At 46.0% G+C, this 14,495-nt stretch overlaps 1 protein-coding gene across 2 annotated transcripts in view; it reads right to left on the bottom strand.

Annotated features, from left to right (window-relative positions):
• WNT5B (wingless-type MMTV integration site family, member 5B) overlaps positions 1-14,495 on the bottom strand; it is a 77,436-nt gene that overhangs the window by 26,574 nt on the left and 36,367 nt on the right. The window contains exon 1 of one of the 2 annotated variants that reach the window (XM_011931014.1): positions 4,964-5,437. The exons of the other annotated variant lie outside the window; for it this stretch is intronic. The gene's annotated coding sequence lies outside the window, so the exon portion shown is untranslated. Of the gene's footprint in view, positions 1-4,963; positions 5,438-14,495 lie in introns of those variants that run through there. 2 annotated transcript variants of the gene reach the window in all.

Genomic DNA, 14,495 nt, shown 5'->3' with positions numbered 1-14,495 from the left:
GTGATCTGCCCGCCTCGGCCTCCCAAAATTCTGGGATTACAGGTGTGAGCCACCCTGCCCCGCCGCAAGAAATACCCCACCAAGACCTACTAAATCTGAAGCTCTGTGGATGGAGCCTAGCAATCTGTCTTAACAAGCCCTGCAAGTGATTCTGATGCTCATGAAAATATGAGAACCACTGTAATTTAAGCCATCCATGGAAATAAGTAATGAATTAATACATTAAGGCCTTCAAGTAAAACTATATATTTTATTATTTATGTATTTATATATTTTTGAGACAGAGTTTCGCTCTTGTTGCCCAGGCTGGAGTCCAGTGGTGTGATCTTGGCTCACTGAAACCTCTGCCTCCCGGGTTCAAGTGATTCTCCTGCCTCAGTCTCCCAGATAGCTGGGATTACAGGCGCATGCCACCACGCCTGGCTAATTTTGTATTTTTAGTAGAGACAGGGTTTCACCATGTTGGCCAGGTTGGTCTCAAACTCCTGACCTCATGTGATCTGCCCACCTCGGCCTCCCAAAGTGCTGGGATTACAGGTGTGAGCACCACCGCACCTGGCCTGAACTGTATACTTTAAATGGGTGAACTGTATGTTATGTAAATTATACCTCGGAAAGCTGTTACATTTTTTTAAAGTGTTCCTGGTGGTGCAGTTAATCCCACCCCACTAGAGATGTCTGTACATCAGGAAATTTGTCAAGAATAGCAACACTCTTGACCGGCCAGGCGCTGTGGTTCACACCTGTAATCCCAGCACTCTGGGAGGCAGAGGAGGCAGATCACGAGGTCAAGAAATCAAGACTATCCTGGCCAACATGGTGAAACCTGACTCTACTAATAATAGAAAAATTAGCCAGGCGTGGTGGTGGGCGCCTGTAGTCCCAGCTACTTGGGAGGCTGAGGCAGGAGAATCACTTGAACCCAGGAGGCAGAGGTTGCAGTAAGCCTAGATCGCGCCACTGCGCTCCAGCCTGTGTGACAAACTGAGACTCCATCTCAAAAAAAAAAAAGAATAGCAACACTCTTAATAGCTTCAAACCAGAAACAACAATATCCATCAACAGTAGAATGGACAGAACGATTAACTGTGAGATACTACGACCATGAATCATCATGCAGGAAGGGAAACGAACTACAGTTACATGCAACCACATGCATGGATCTTCTGAACATAATATTGAGAAGCAAGTCACAAGGAAGTATATGAGCTATGGTTTCATTCACAGCAAAACCATCTTGCTTGGGGACCCACACATTGGTGGTTAAGCCATAAAGAAAAGCAAGCAAGGGAATGATGACAACAGGGAGCGGTTTCCGAGGGAGGGGGCTGTGAAGAGGAAGGAGCTCAAGGATGTTCCCGGGATGCCAGCAATGTTCTATTTTCCAACCTGGTGATGGATATGTGGCAGTTCACACTACAGCAGTTTATTAAGTTGTGCACATATTATGCTGTATGCAATTTTCTGCATTACATTATACAACAAAAATAGTTAAAAATGAACAAGTCTTATTAATACCTAACGGCTTGAAGGTCTTTATATATTATATTTTCTTGGTGGAAAGTACAACTATAGTCTCATGGGGCATGTGATTTTTTTTAATTTTTATTTTTTGACTTTAAAAAGAGGATCCTCATACTCAAAAAGAAACAAATGTTGGGAAATTTAGGTACAGGAACAACCACGTGGGATAACTCTTTGAGGGCAGGGGGGGCTGGTGGGAGGGAGTTCAGAGCAAACCACATGGGTATCGCACATGCAGTGCCAGGCCTGGATCAGCCGTACATGAATGGCAGCCGCTATGCCAGGAGCCGACTCAGCATTTCGCTTCCTCTCTTGCTCAGTCCAGGAAATGAGGATCTGGCAAAATCACCCTCTGTCTCATTTTTTTTTTTTTTTTTTGGTCAGTTATTACTATTTAGTCCTGTAGCTAGCTGTTTCTCTTGCATGAATTTTTTTCTAGATACCATTCTTCCCCAAAAATCATTTTTAAAAGGTAGTAACCAAAGACGAATCCAATAATGTACCAATGACTTTATCTGCAAATTCCACCGCCTCTTACAAGATTCCCCGGATGCTCATCTTTCTGCTCAGCTCAATTAACACAGCCTTTCCCTGCCAGCCTTAATTATTTCTCCCGAGCGTCTCTGTCTCTAGGTCTCTCTCTAGTTCTTCCTTCCAAGCTTTGCTCAATGAATCCTCCTAGCCCTGAGGCACAGTACTCCTTTGGGTGATCTGCTTGTGTGTGTGTATAATCTACAGTTGGTAGAGATGAAAATAAAAAATTGGGCAGGGAGAGGGTTGTACCAGCTCCACCATGACCCCAGCAGTCCTTCGGGAAGCCTCATCGCCCAAATATTCTGTGTCTTTTCTCATTGTTTCTCTGGCTTGCAGAAGAAATGTCTTAGGGGTGGGGAGGGGCTGGGGGCTCGGTAGGAGTGATGAGATTTAAATTCTGGCCCTTAAGAAAAATGCTAAACTACTCTTCCCCAGAAATGTGTGTGTCATTCCCAATGATAATGTACATAATTTGGGAAGCATACAGCAAAACAGACCCAATCACAGCGCAGGGTGGCAGGGGCGCAGAAATAAGTCCTGAGGCCTTCACACTAAAATCTAGTGCTGGAAGTTCCAGAGAATAGAGCTTCCTGGCTTCCAGCTCCTGGTGCCTGGAGCAGTGTGAAAGCGACCAACTCATGCACTGTGAGAATAAATTCCACAAAGTAGGCAGAGCAAATCCCCAAGACTCTGGGTCCCTGTTCAGTTCCCAGAAATGGCAGATCCCAGATGACTCATCTGACTTGGAAAAGCACAATTTTCTCCCCAGTTATCAAGCAAAAGTCCACTGGAAGTCTTATTCTGTGCAGATGATAAGAAAGAGGAATTTCCCTTCTCCTGAATACTGATAAATTAACATAGTTTTAAAAGATACTTTGGAAAAAAAGGCAGAAGTGTATGGGTAACAGGTCAGTGTGGGTTAGAAATTGTTTCAAGACAACAAGGCTGTGGACTTCCTTTTCAAGGGCTGGAAAATTGAGGGCTGTTTAGATGCTCTTGTCTTGCAAGTAATCTGTTTTCACCAGCTCTAGAATTTTGGGGTATTGTACTCTAGGGGAAAAACATTGATTTGTGCAATTGCTACTGTTTTCTGCAAATTCCTGTCTACTTAGATAGAGTGAATGAAGTAAATAAATGGATTTCTGGATCGCCACCAAGAGCAGGTAGATAACGTCTCTCTATGCCATGCGCTACTTAGAATACAAATGTGTCTTGTGCTACCAAGTCGATGGATGGAGCATATTTTTAAAGGACCTGGGGAAATCATGCAAGTTTTAAAACCAGGATCACCAACTGGCAGACAGCTGTCTTTTCTTTTCTCTTTTGGAGACATTGTCTCACTGTCACCCAGGCTGGAGTACAGCAGCACGATCACAGTTCACTGCAGCCTCGAACTCCTGGGCTCAAGCGATCCTCCCACCTCAACCTCCTGAGTAGCTGGGACTACAGGCGTGAGCCACTGTGTCTGGTTAAGTTTTTTTTTTTTGAGACGGAGTCTCGCTCTGTCGCCCAGGCTGGAGTGCAGTGGGGCGATCTCAGCTCACTGCAAGCTCCGTCCCCCGGGTTCACGCCATTTTCCTGCCTCAGCCTCCCAGTAGCTGGGACTACAGGCACCTGCCACCACGTCCGGCTAATTTTTTGTATTTTTAGTAGAAACAGGGTTTCACAGTGTTAGCCAGGATGGTCTCCATCTCCTGACCTCGTGATCCACCTGCCTCAGCCTCCCAAAGTGCTGGGATTACAGGCCTGAGCCACCACGCCCGGCCTAAGTTTTAAAATTCTTTTGTAGAGATGGGGTCTCCCTATATTGTCCAGGCTGGTCTTGAACTTCTGGCCTCAAGCAATCCTCCCACCTAGGCTTCCCAAAGTGCTGGGATTACAGGCATGAGCCACTGTGCCCAGCCCAAGTGTCCTTGACTAACACAATGTTTAAAAATCTTTGGAATATGAATGTCTTGGTGGGAGGCACACAGGCTCTCTAACTTTCCCAAATCCCCACTGCTCTCTGTTGTATTTCTCCTGGCTACTTCACTCATTCATTTTGGAATGTTTGGAGCATTCACAAGTCATGTTCCAAAAGACTTTCAAATTTGTCATGTGTTTTTTTCTTTTTCTCTCTCTTTTTTTTTTTAAACAGAGTCTTGCTCTGTCGCCCAGGCTGGATTGCAGTGGCACAGTCTCGGCTCACTGCAAGCTCTGCCTCCCGGGTTCACGCCATTCTCCTGCCTCAGCCTCCCGAGTAGCTGGGACTACAGGCGACCACCACCACTCCCGGCTAATTTTTGTATTTTTAGTGGAGACAGGGTTTCACTGTGTTTGCCAGGATGGTCTTGATCTCCTGACCTTGTGATCTGCCTGCCTTGGCTTCCCAAAGTGCTGGGATTACAGGTGTGAGCCACTGCGCCTGGCCTCTGTTTTTTTTGTTTTTGAGACAGGGTCTCACTCTGTCGCCAGGCTGGACTGCAGTGGTGTGATCATGGCTCACTGCAGCTCTGACTCTCTGGGGTCGGGTGATCCTCCTACCTCAGCATCCTGAGAAGGTGAGACTACAGGCACGTGCCACAATGCCCGGCTAATTTTTGTATTTTTTTGTAGAGTTTCACCATGTTGCTCAGACTGGTCTTGAACTCCTGGGCTCAAGCAATCCACCTGCCTCAGCTTCCCAAACTGCTAGGATTATAGGCATGAGCCAGTCTATCATCTGTTCTTTAAAGGGACCTCAATATACATTTTAAAAATATATATTACATATATGATAATCATTGTACTAAATGCATAATCACTATTTATAAATCTGGATTTCCACAGGTGGTATTTTCTGAAAGTGGTTATATTGACTCTTTTTCTAAACAATTCTGTAATTCCACCCCAGAAACTAAGTTTAGATAAGAAGTTATGGCCTCACCTGATTCCAGTCTTCTCGCGCTCTTGAAATCTTACTGAAGCTGTCAACCTTCTGCTTCAAAAATTAGCAATTTCCATTTGGAAGAATAGGATAATTATTTTATTTTTTGAAAACAGGCAGGAGATGAATGTTGCAGTGAATGGAACGGCGGAAGTACAGCACCCCTGGGTCCACAGCACCTTCAGTGACCAACCCGAGCCTGTCTTCATCAGTCAGGCTCCCAGGGGCAAACGGCAACACAGGGGCCGCGGCTAGAGGGACTCTAGAGCGTAGCGGAGAGGCTGCAGGCAAATTCTCCTGTCACTCACGCTCATGCAGAAATGTCACCTGGGCTTTTATCTGGGGGGAAACCAGTAGCTCTAAGTAATGTGGGTCCCTCTAATGCTGTCCCCAGCTGACGCCCCTGTGTCTCAAACTGCTCCTTCGATGGTGCAGGGAAGACCTTCCAAATCCTCCGAGAGAAGAGGAGCCAAGCAGCTTTCTAAAGAAAACCACAGGCAAGTTCACGCCCACTCAGGCACAGCACCAGCTCCTTCCTCACTGATGAGAGCCTTCAAAGCCGAAGTGGTCACTCTCCTGTCTCCCCCTCCAATGCTAAGCAGCCCACATTCCCTTTGCCAAAACTAGAGTCCCTGCTAGCAAACCTCAGACCAGCTTTGTGGGTCTCACAGGCCCTGGTTTTGAGAATTCAATAACTTCTGTGGCTGCCTCAGGCAAAAGCATGATCACCAAATTCAGGTGATCATGCTTTTGCCTGAGGCAGGTTACAGAGGCTTTTGGTTCACCACCAATATTCTTTAGTTTCTTTTATGGCTCTGTCAGGCTTCCTTTCATGGAACTCCTGACCCTCCTGCTAAATTGCTCCCTTGGCTGCCTGTTTTCTTGGTGAAGGCTGCAATGACGCAGGTCAAGCCTTGCTGTCTATGCTGCCCCAACACGGGGCTCTGCAGAAAATGAAGGTAACACAAGGACAGCCTCTGGGAAGCACCTGGCATTCAGCAGGCACTCAATAAATGTTAACCGTTCATCATTTAACAAATGCTTTTTTGTTGTTTTTTTTTTTTTGAGAGGGAGTCTCACTCTGTCGCCCGGGCTGGAGTGCAGTGGCCGGATCTCAGCTCACTGCAAGCTCCGCCTCCCGGGTTTATGCCATTCTCCTGCCGCAGCCTCCCGAGTAACTGGGACTACAGGCGCCCGCCACCTCGCCCGGCTAGTTTTTTGTATTTTTTTAGTAGAGATGGGGTTTCACCGTGTTAGCCAGGATGGTCTCGATCTCCTGACCTCGTGATCCGCCCGCCTCAGCCTCCCAAAGTGCTGGGATTACAGGCGTGAGCCACCGCGCCCGGCACAAATGCTTATTGTTGGTTTACTGAACACACAGTACTGTATAGGATATTCCAATAAATTAATAAAATGCTGCTCTCCTAGGAACTCAATATCACTGCCCGAGATGGTAGCCACTGGCCACATGTGGCTATTTAAATTAAAAATGAATTTAAATTAAATGTTCCGTTCCTCCATTGCAGAAGCCACATTTCAAGGGTTCAGTAGCCACAAGTGGCTAGTGGCTATTGTTTTGGACAGCACAGATCATAGAACGTTTCCATGATCACAGAGAGTTCATGGACTCTTTCATAGTGCTGGTCTAGAGTGGAAGCCAGGCAAAAAAACAAAACATCACTTGTACAAAACCAAAAATTCCATTTGAAATCTATTGTTTAAATGTGGTACGGTAGGAACTTTAACAGACTTACTTGCAAAGTACCATGGCACTCCAGGTAAGGGTAGCAAACTGTAACCTACTGCCCAAGAGCAAGACCCCACCCACCAGCCGTGGAGACAACCACTTTCTATTCCAATGACAACCTATACTTCCCATCATTACAGATAATCTTTAGGAAAAGCAGCCGTCCTGTAAGGACCTAGAGAGCAATTTTCCACTATCAGAACTAAACTGTTTGCTGTTTTAAATTTGCTACTCAGAGTAAACAAAACGTTCAGACACAGTGAAAATGCCAAAAAGTAATTTAAATGGAATTCTTTCCGTGACTCTTAATTCAAATCAACCAATATTATTAAGCATCTATCAGGTCTTACTCAAAGTTGAGTAACAGGAACTCTGAGTTGAGTAACAGGAATCTTGTAGAGGTGAGGCAAACGTACGTGATTATAATATTTAGCAGGACAAAATGTTATAATGGAGGTTATCAATCACTATCCAAACACCTGAGACTATGCCGTTCCAATGGTGGGGATGCTTCCTGGGGGTGACAGTATTTGAACCTGTCCCTAAGAGGACAGGCAGGATTCTCACAGCTGGAGATAGGAGAATGAGATCCGCCCACTGAGCAAACGCACAGAGGCCTGAAAAACACACGTAGTTTCAAGTCCAAAATTCAACGTCAGAAAACAGAAAAGGGAAGGGGCAGAGAAAGAGATAGAGAGAGAGAGAACCAAAGTCAAACTCTAAAGACAAACAAAAGGGATTACTTCCTGGTGAAGCAGAACCTTCCTACTGGGGCCCACGTATAAGGAGTCTGGGTGTCTCCTGTCATCTGCAGGAGACATCTGAGGCATTTGAACAGGGGACAGGCATCATCAGATGTGGATTTAGAAAAGCTCTGGTAATCGTTTGCTCCAACAATGATGGGTGGAGTGTGGAGGGTAAGCGTCTGGAGGGTGGGAGCCCAGCTGGGAGGTCTGATTCAGTAGAAACACTACAAGGGGCAGAAGGAGAGCACTGTCAGCCTGAGTGGAAAGGAGATGAGGAGGTGCGGTCTGTGCCTTATGCAGCCATGGAATGACAAATGTCAGCAGCTAGAACCAACCACCAGCACAGGCCTCTGGCCGCTGGCCTCTGGTCACTGCTGAATGGAGATGAAGAGTCCTGATTATAGTCTATCTGCATGTGGCTTTGGGGAGGGCCCACTGTTTCTGTGGTCACCTCCCCAGCTGCATGAGACGGCTGGAGCAGGTGTGATCTCCCTGGGATCCGGGCTATCTTGTAAGCACAGGCCATGGATCAGAGTCACCACTCCTGAAAATACAAACAACTTGAGATACACATCCCACCACCTAGGAGGAGTCTGCAGAACTCTCTAATTAAAATTAAGACAAAATGACCATTAATAGTAGAAATAGTTATTAATTATTTATGCCTTCCTAGGCATGTGTGTAGTTGTCCAAGAAGTTACTTCACTCTCATATGACCTCCTCCTCCTTTGGACCCTCAAAGCCCATTGTAGCAGAGATCACTTGATGGTCACTAAAACTGCATGTCGCTGGACTATGTTACCCAGCATCCATTGCACCAAGAGGTGGTCATATGGCTGGATGCTATCTAAAGGTATGCGAGAAGAAGTGATGTCTGCAACTCCCAGGCCTGGCCTCTAAAAATCTCCCACCAGGAGACCTCCAAGCTCACTTTTCTTCTTTGAGCTTGATGCACACAAGCATGGGGGCCTTCAAAACCAGGCCAAAGATAGAGTGATAAATCAGAAGAAGTCCAGACCCCAAAATTACCCAGGAGAGACCTGCCTGTTAATAATGAACATCCATTTTGGCTTTTACAGGGGCTAGAAATAAATTTCTATGATTTTAGAGCCAATTTACATTTGGGAGATTTGTTTGTTATAGAAACAGCAAGATCTTACCAAGTACAACCTCTTACAACATTTATTCTGTTTTGTATTAGACTTACCTATATACTTTTTTTTTTTTTTTTTTTTTTTGATACGGAGTCTCACTCTCGCCCAGGCTGGAATGCAGTGGCGCAATCTTGGCTCACTGCAACCTTCGCCTCCTGGGTTCAAGCAATTCTCCTGCCTCAGCCTCCTGAGTAGCTGGGATTACAGGCCCCTGCCACCACGCCCAGCTAATTTTTGTATTTTTAGTAGAGACGGGGTTTCACCATGTTGCTTAGGCTGGTCTTGAACCCCTGACCTTGTGATCCACCCACCTCGGCCTCCCAAAGTGCTGGGATTACAGGTGTGAGTCACTGTGCCTGGCGAGACTTACCTATATACTTTTTATCCCTCTTTTAGACTGTACACACCTTATTTTTATTTGTAGTTGCTCAAGGGGTTTCTAAGATTATCAAACGGGCATCAATTGTGCAAGGATTATTATCCCCATTAAACAGATCTAGGCTGGACGTGGTGGCTCGCGCCTGCAATCCCAGCAGTTTGGGAGGACGAGGTGGGAGGATCACTTGAGCCCAGAGGTTCCAGACCAGCCTGGGGAACATAGTGAGACCCCTATCTCTACAAAAATAAAAACATTAAGCAGGCATGGTGGTGCATACCTGCAGTCCCAGCTACTCAGGAGGCTGAGGTGGGAGGATCGCTTGGCCCAGGAGTTGGAGGTTGCAGTGAGCCATGATCATGCTGCTGCACTCCAGCCTGGGTGGCAGAGTAAGACTGTATCTCAAAAAAATTTTTTTCTAAAGATGTAGAGGTATCCAGCCACTCGTTCATCTAAGGAGAAAGAGTGAATGAGGGAACAGTGCCTGATTTGAGGTTTTGGACATCTTGTCTGTCTGGAAAGACTGGGAGGCACAACATCCTTGAGGTACTGAAAACAAAAAGTTTAATCCTATGTGAAGCTATTTGCTGAGAGCAAGATCTAAATAAGAACTCGTGTTTTACTAATGCAATTCCAGCCTCTGTACAACTGTGTGACCCCAGACAAGTCACACAACATCTCCAGGTTCCAGCCTTCTCAGTTAGAAAATGACAGGGCAGAGCCACATAAGCGCTAACGTCTTTTCCAGTCCTAACTTCTCTAGCATCTATTGACCAGTCAATCAATCGCTTAAATTGGACCATTAAGTTTATTGGGTCATTCATTACTCTTTCAAAATAAGTTATTTTTAGAATTCCCAACCTTTCATGAAAGTAAAGCCTAATAAAACACTAAACTGGGTTTTAGTATTAAATGACAAAAGCTAATTAAGATGTTTGGGGCCAGGTGCGGTGGCTCAAGCCTGTAATCCCAGCACTTTGGGAGGCTGAGACGGGCGGATCACGAGGTCAGGAGATCGAGACCATCCTGGCTAACCCGGTGAAACCCCGTCTCTACTAAAAAAATACAAAACTAGCCGGGCGAGGTGGTGGGCGCCTGTAGTCCCAGCTACTAGGGAGGCTGAGGCAGGAGAATGGCGTAAACCCGGGAGGCGGAGCTTGCAGTGAGCTGAGATCCGGCCACTGCACTCCAGCCTGGGCGACAGAGCGAGACTCGGTCTCAAAAAAAAAAAAAAAAAAAAAGATGTTTGGATATTATCATTAAAAAAAATTCTTTCTCACAATAGGGAAAAAATGCCATCAAATTTTAAACCGCCTTTCTTTGATTATTCGTGAGGGCATACTTTTTTAAGGTGTTTACTAACCAATTATATTCCCTTTTTCATAGTTTGTTTAGTTTTAAAAGCAGAACACTTGCAGTAGGATAACAGGAGGAGATATTACCGCCTGCATGTTTTAGCCAGTGGCCAACGAAAGAGGACTAAAGTATTTTGCCCAGAATTGTCACCAGCTCAACCTACTTGGAATTGCAGGACTCCCAGCACTGGTTCAGCTCTGTGCCTCTCAGAGTATGCCTGCCTTTCATTATGTGTGAAATTCAATGGAATAAAAGTGGCCGCAAGCATAGCATTGTGGGGTTCCATATTTATTCTCTTTCTGTGACAGCCGCATCCAATTTTCTCAGTTGAGAAGTCAAAGGGGTTACAAATTCCACCCAGGACCTGGAAATCCAGCTGGGCTGTTTGAGTTTTCCTCTACTTCTCCGTGAATAAAGATTCTACAGAAGGGCTCTAAACAAACAATGCTGCTGATGATGTGTGAGGCAGATGGGTCCTCAAACTCTACTGGCCAGGGGGACGCTGGCTTTGCCTGGCTAACTCCAGTGCAAAAAATTGCTTTTGCCAAAGAAACCTTGTAACTAGATATGTGCTTAAATCACATAGAACGGAAGTGTTGAATCAGAAGGCACTTTTTTTCCTCCCTGCTGCTTTTCTGAACTTAACCATGCTTTGTGACCACAGCACTGTCCTGAAATCACCCTCTGTTTCTAGGTGATATGGTGCTTGTGCAATGATTCAAATGATGAAAGAAAAAAACAAAACAAAACCCAAAACTCCCTCCTCCCATCTGGGTTCTGTCAGCACAATAAAACAACACTGTTGGTTTCAAAAGCATTTAGAAATTTAGCTTAAAAAATAAGGTTAAAAAACGGACAGAAAGAGAAATTCTAATGAGGACCCTCTGCAAAAAATGCCCAGTGGCCAGTGTCCTAAAGTTCAAGTCCAGGAAACATGAGTAACGGTCTCCGGCAGATCTCAACTACTGGAGCAGGAATAAGGGAAGTGTGTTCTCCGTCTCCTGCAAAAGGGCCTCATCCTTGTGGACGTTACTGTCTGGGACGGCTGGATCTGAGGCTCTGATATACCACAAATAAATGCGTGCTACTGGCACACGGCATCACCGCGGTTTCCTTGTCTCCCAGGCTGCGTAAGAAAAGCCTCGCTTCTTCTACTCATACGTAAGCACATTCACTGTTCCATAGAAAGCCTATGCTTGGCCGGGCGCGGTGGCTCAACCTGTAATCCCAGCACTTTGGGAGGCCGAGACGGGCGGATCACGAGGTCAGGAGATCGAGACCATCCTGGCTAACACGGTGAAACCCCGTCTCTACTAAAAAAATACAAAAAACTAGCCGGGCGAGGTGGCGGGCGCCTGTAGTCCCAGCTACTCGGGAGGCTGAGGCAGGAGAATGGCGTGAACCCGGGAGGTGGAGCTTGCAGTGAGCTGAGATCTGGCCACTGCACTCCAGCCTGGGCGACAGAGCGAGACTCCGTCAAAAAAAAAAAAAAAAAAGAAAGCCTATGCTCTGGGTGGCACCCACAGATGAAAGTGAGAACAGGAATGTAAAAGTGCATCCCAATGACCATCTCCAACTCAAAATGACTGAACCCCTAGGAAAATCTCAGTGGTACAACGTATTCATGTTTGTGTGAAAAGAAACCACACATCCAACACTGAAAGCCAATATCCATAACCAAAAAGTCAATGGAAAACAGCGCAGTGTAACATAGCAAGGATAATATGACCTGATTTGGTTCAGTAGGGAACAGCATGGGAAGGTATGTGGCAAGTGATAAAACGACTGCATTTTTCCAACATTAAGAAAACATCGTCAGAGACAGAGGCAAAACGAGAAGGCCTTGTGTTCTTCACCCCAGCCCCTGCGCAGCCCCAGACTTCTCCCCATCTGTACGTTAGAAACAAGCTCCCTTTCTCCCTTCTTTCCCATACTCACTGCCCACCCCAACACATCTTTTTTAAAAATTATTTTGAGGGCCGGGCGTGGTGGCTCAAGCCTGTAATCCCAGCACTTTGGGAGGCCGAGACGGGTGGATCACGAGGTCAGGAGATCAAGACCATCCTGGCTAACACGGTGAAACCCCGTCTCTACTAAAAAATCAAAAATTAGCCGGGCGAGGTGGCGGGCGCCTGTAGTCCCAGCTACTCGGGAGGCTGAGGCAGGAGAATGGCGGGAACCCGGGAGGCGGAGCTTGCAGTGAGCTGAGATCCGGCCACTGCACTCCAGCCTGGGCGACAGAGCGAGACTTTGTCTCAAAAAATAAAATAAAATAAAAAATTAAAAAAAAAATTATTTTGAAAAAAAATAAAATAGGGACTAAGTCTCACTGTATTGCCCAGGCTGGTTCTGAACTCCTGGGCTCAAGTGATCTTCGCACCTTGGCTCCCAAAGTTTTGAGATTACAGGCATGAGCCACCGCACCCAGCCCCAACACCTATTAACCAGAGACAAACAATCAAAATTACAGTCAATATTTATTGAGTGCTAACTGCATACGTGGTATTAGGGGCTGAGGGATGGGATGAACAGAGGCCTGGCGAGATGAAGGGTAATGAAGAGAAACAAAATCGTTGCCCCAGTTCAGCAGCGAAAGCGGCCAAGCCAGAAAAGGCCAGGGAAGGAGTGGGAATCACAGGCAAGAGAAGGGTGGAGGGTTCAGGGGTAGGGTCATGTTCCCATCTGTGTAAAACTCTGGGCAGCAGCCACTGTAGAATCTGTCGCTATTTGGTTACCCTGTTTGAACAAACACACCTTGGGATAATTTGTATGCACAGAAGTAAACTTTTCTTGACCCATTAAACCCCTTCTGACTTAAAAAATAAATAAATAAAAACGTTTTAAAATTGAAACAAAACACACAGACTAAAATGCACAAGTCTTAAATATACATTTTGATGAGTTTTCACATATGTGTAGACCCGTGAAACTAAGACCCAGACCAAGAACCACCTAACCATGGGCAAACCAGATTGATATGCTGCAGATAAATGCAAGAGGAGAATCTAGTTGGATCTCTAACATACCTTTTAAAAGTTGTTTCAGCTGGGCACTGTGGCCCACGCCGGAAATCCCAGCATTTTGGGAGGCTGAGGCAGGAGGATCACTTGAGACCAGGAGTTAGAGACCAGCCTGGGCAATATAGGGAGACCCTGTCTGTACAAAAAATTTTAAAATTCGCTGGGTGTGGTGGCGCACGCCTGTAGTCCCAGCTGCTTGGTAGGCTGAGGCAGGAGAATAGCTTGAGACCAGGAGTTCAAGGCTGCAGTGAACCATGATTACACCACTGCACTCCAGCCTGAGCAACAGAGTGAGACACTGTCTCAAAAAATAAAAAAGGAAAAAAAAAGAAAATATAAAAGTTGTTTACTGTTGTTATTTATTCTGATATTTAGAGACAGTTTACTCTTTCTGGGGGTTTGTGGGTGGGAAGTCAACCAACAAGGATCTAGGAAATACTAGGAAATATTCTACCAGGCACACACACACTCATTCAGGATAGAATTTTCTACTTGTTGGCCGGGCACGGTGACTCACGCCTGTAATCCCAGCACTTTGGGAGGCCCAGGGCAGATCACGAGGTCAGGAGATCGAGACCATCCTGGCTAACATGGTGAAACCCTGTCTCTACTAAAAATACAAAAAATTAGCCGGGCGTGGTGGTGGGTGCCTGTAGTCCCAGCTACTCAGGAGGCTGAGGCAGGAGAATGGCGTGAACCCGGGAGGCGGAGCTTGCAGTGAGCTGAGATCCAGCCATTGCACTCCAGCCTGGGCGACAGAGTGAGACTCCGTCCCCGCCCCCAAAAAAAGAAATATTTAGGGAAGCAGGCTCTGACTTACTGCTACCACGTATTTTGCATCCCTAATATTTAAGAACAGGGCGTGAAACAGTTAACTTTTATATGTAATCTGGGTGCTTCCTCTTACATAACACCACAAACTTCTTGTTCTCTCCAACTTTTTTTTTCCGTTTGCAAGACATTTCTTTCCCACGGTAGGACAGTGACAGTTAACAATTTTTTTTTTCCATATCTTCCATTCTTCTTTTTCTAGCTTTTTTTTTTTTTTTTTCGCCCAGGGTTGCAGTGGCACGATCTCGGCTCACTGCAACCTCCGCCTCCTGGGTTCAAGCAATTCTCCTGCCTCAGCCTCC

The sequence above is a fragment of the Colobus angolensis genome, unplaced genomic scaffold, assembly GCF_000951035.1.
Source record: "Colobus angolensis palliatus isolate OR3802 unplaced genomic scaffold, Cang.pa_1.0 Scaffold89, whole genome shotgun sequence".
NCBI lineage: Eukaryota > Metazoa > Chordata > Mammalia > Primates > Cercopithecidae > Colobus > Colobus angolensis.
This window is presented reverse-complemented; position numbering and strand designations above follow the sequence as displayed.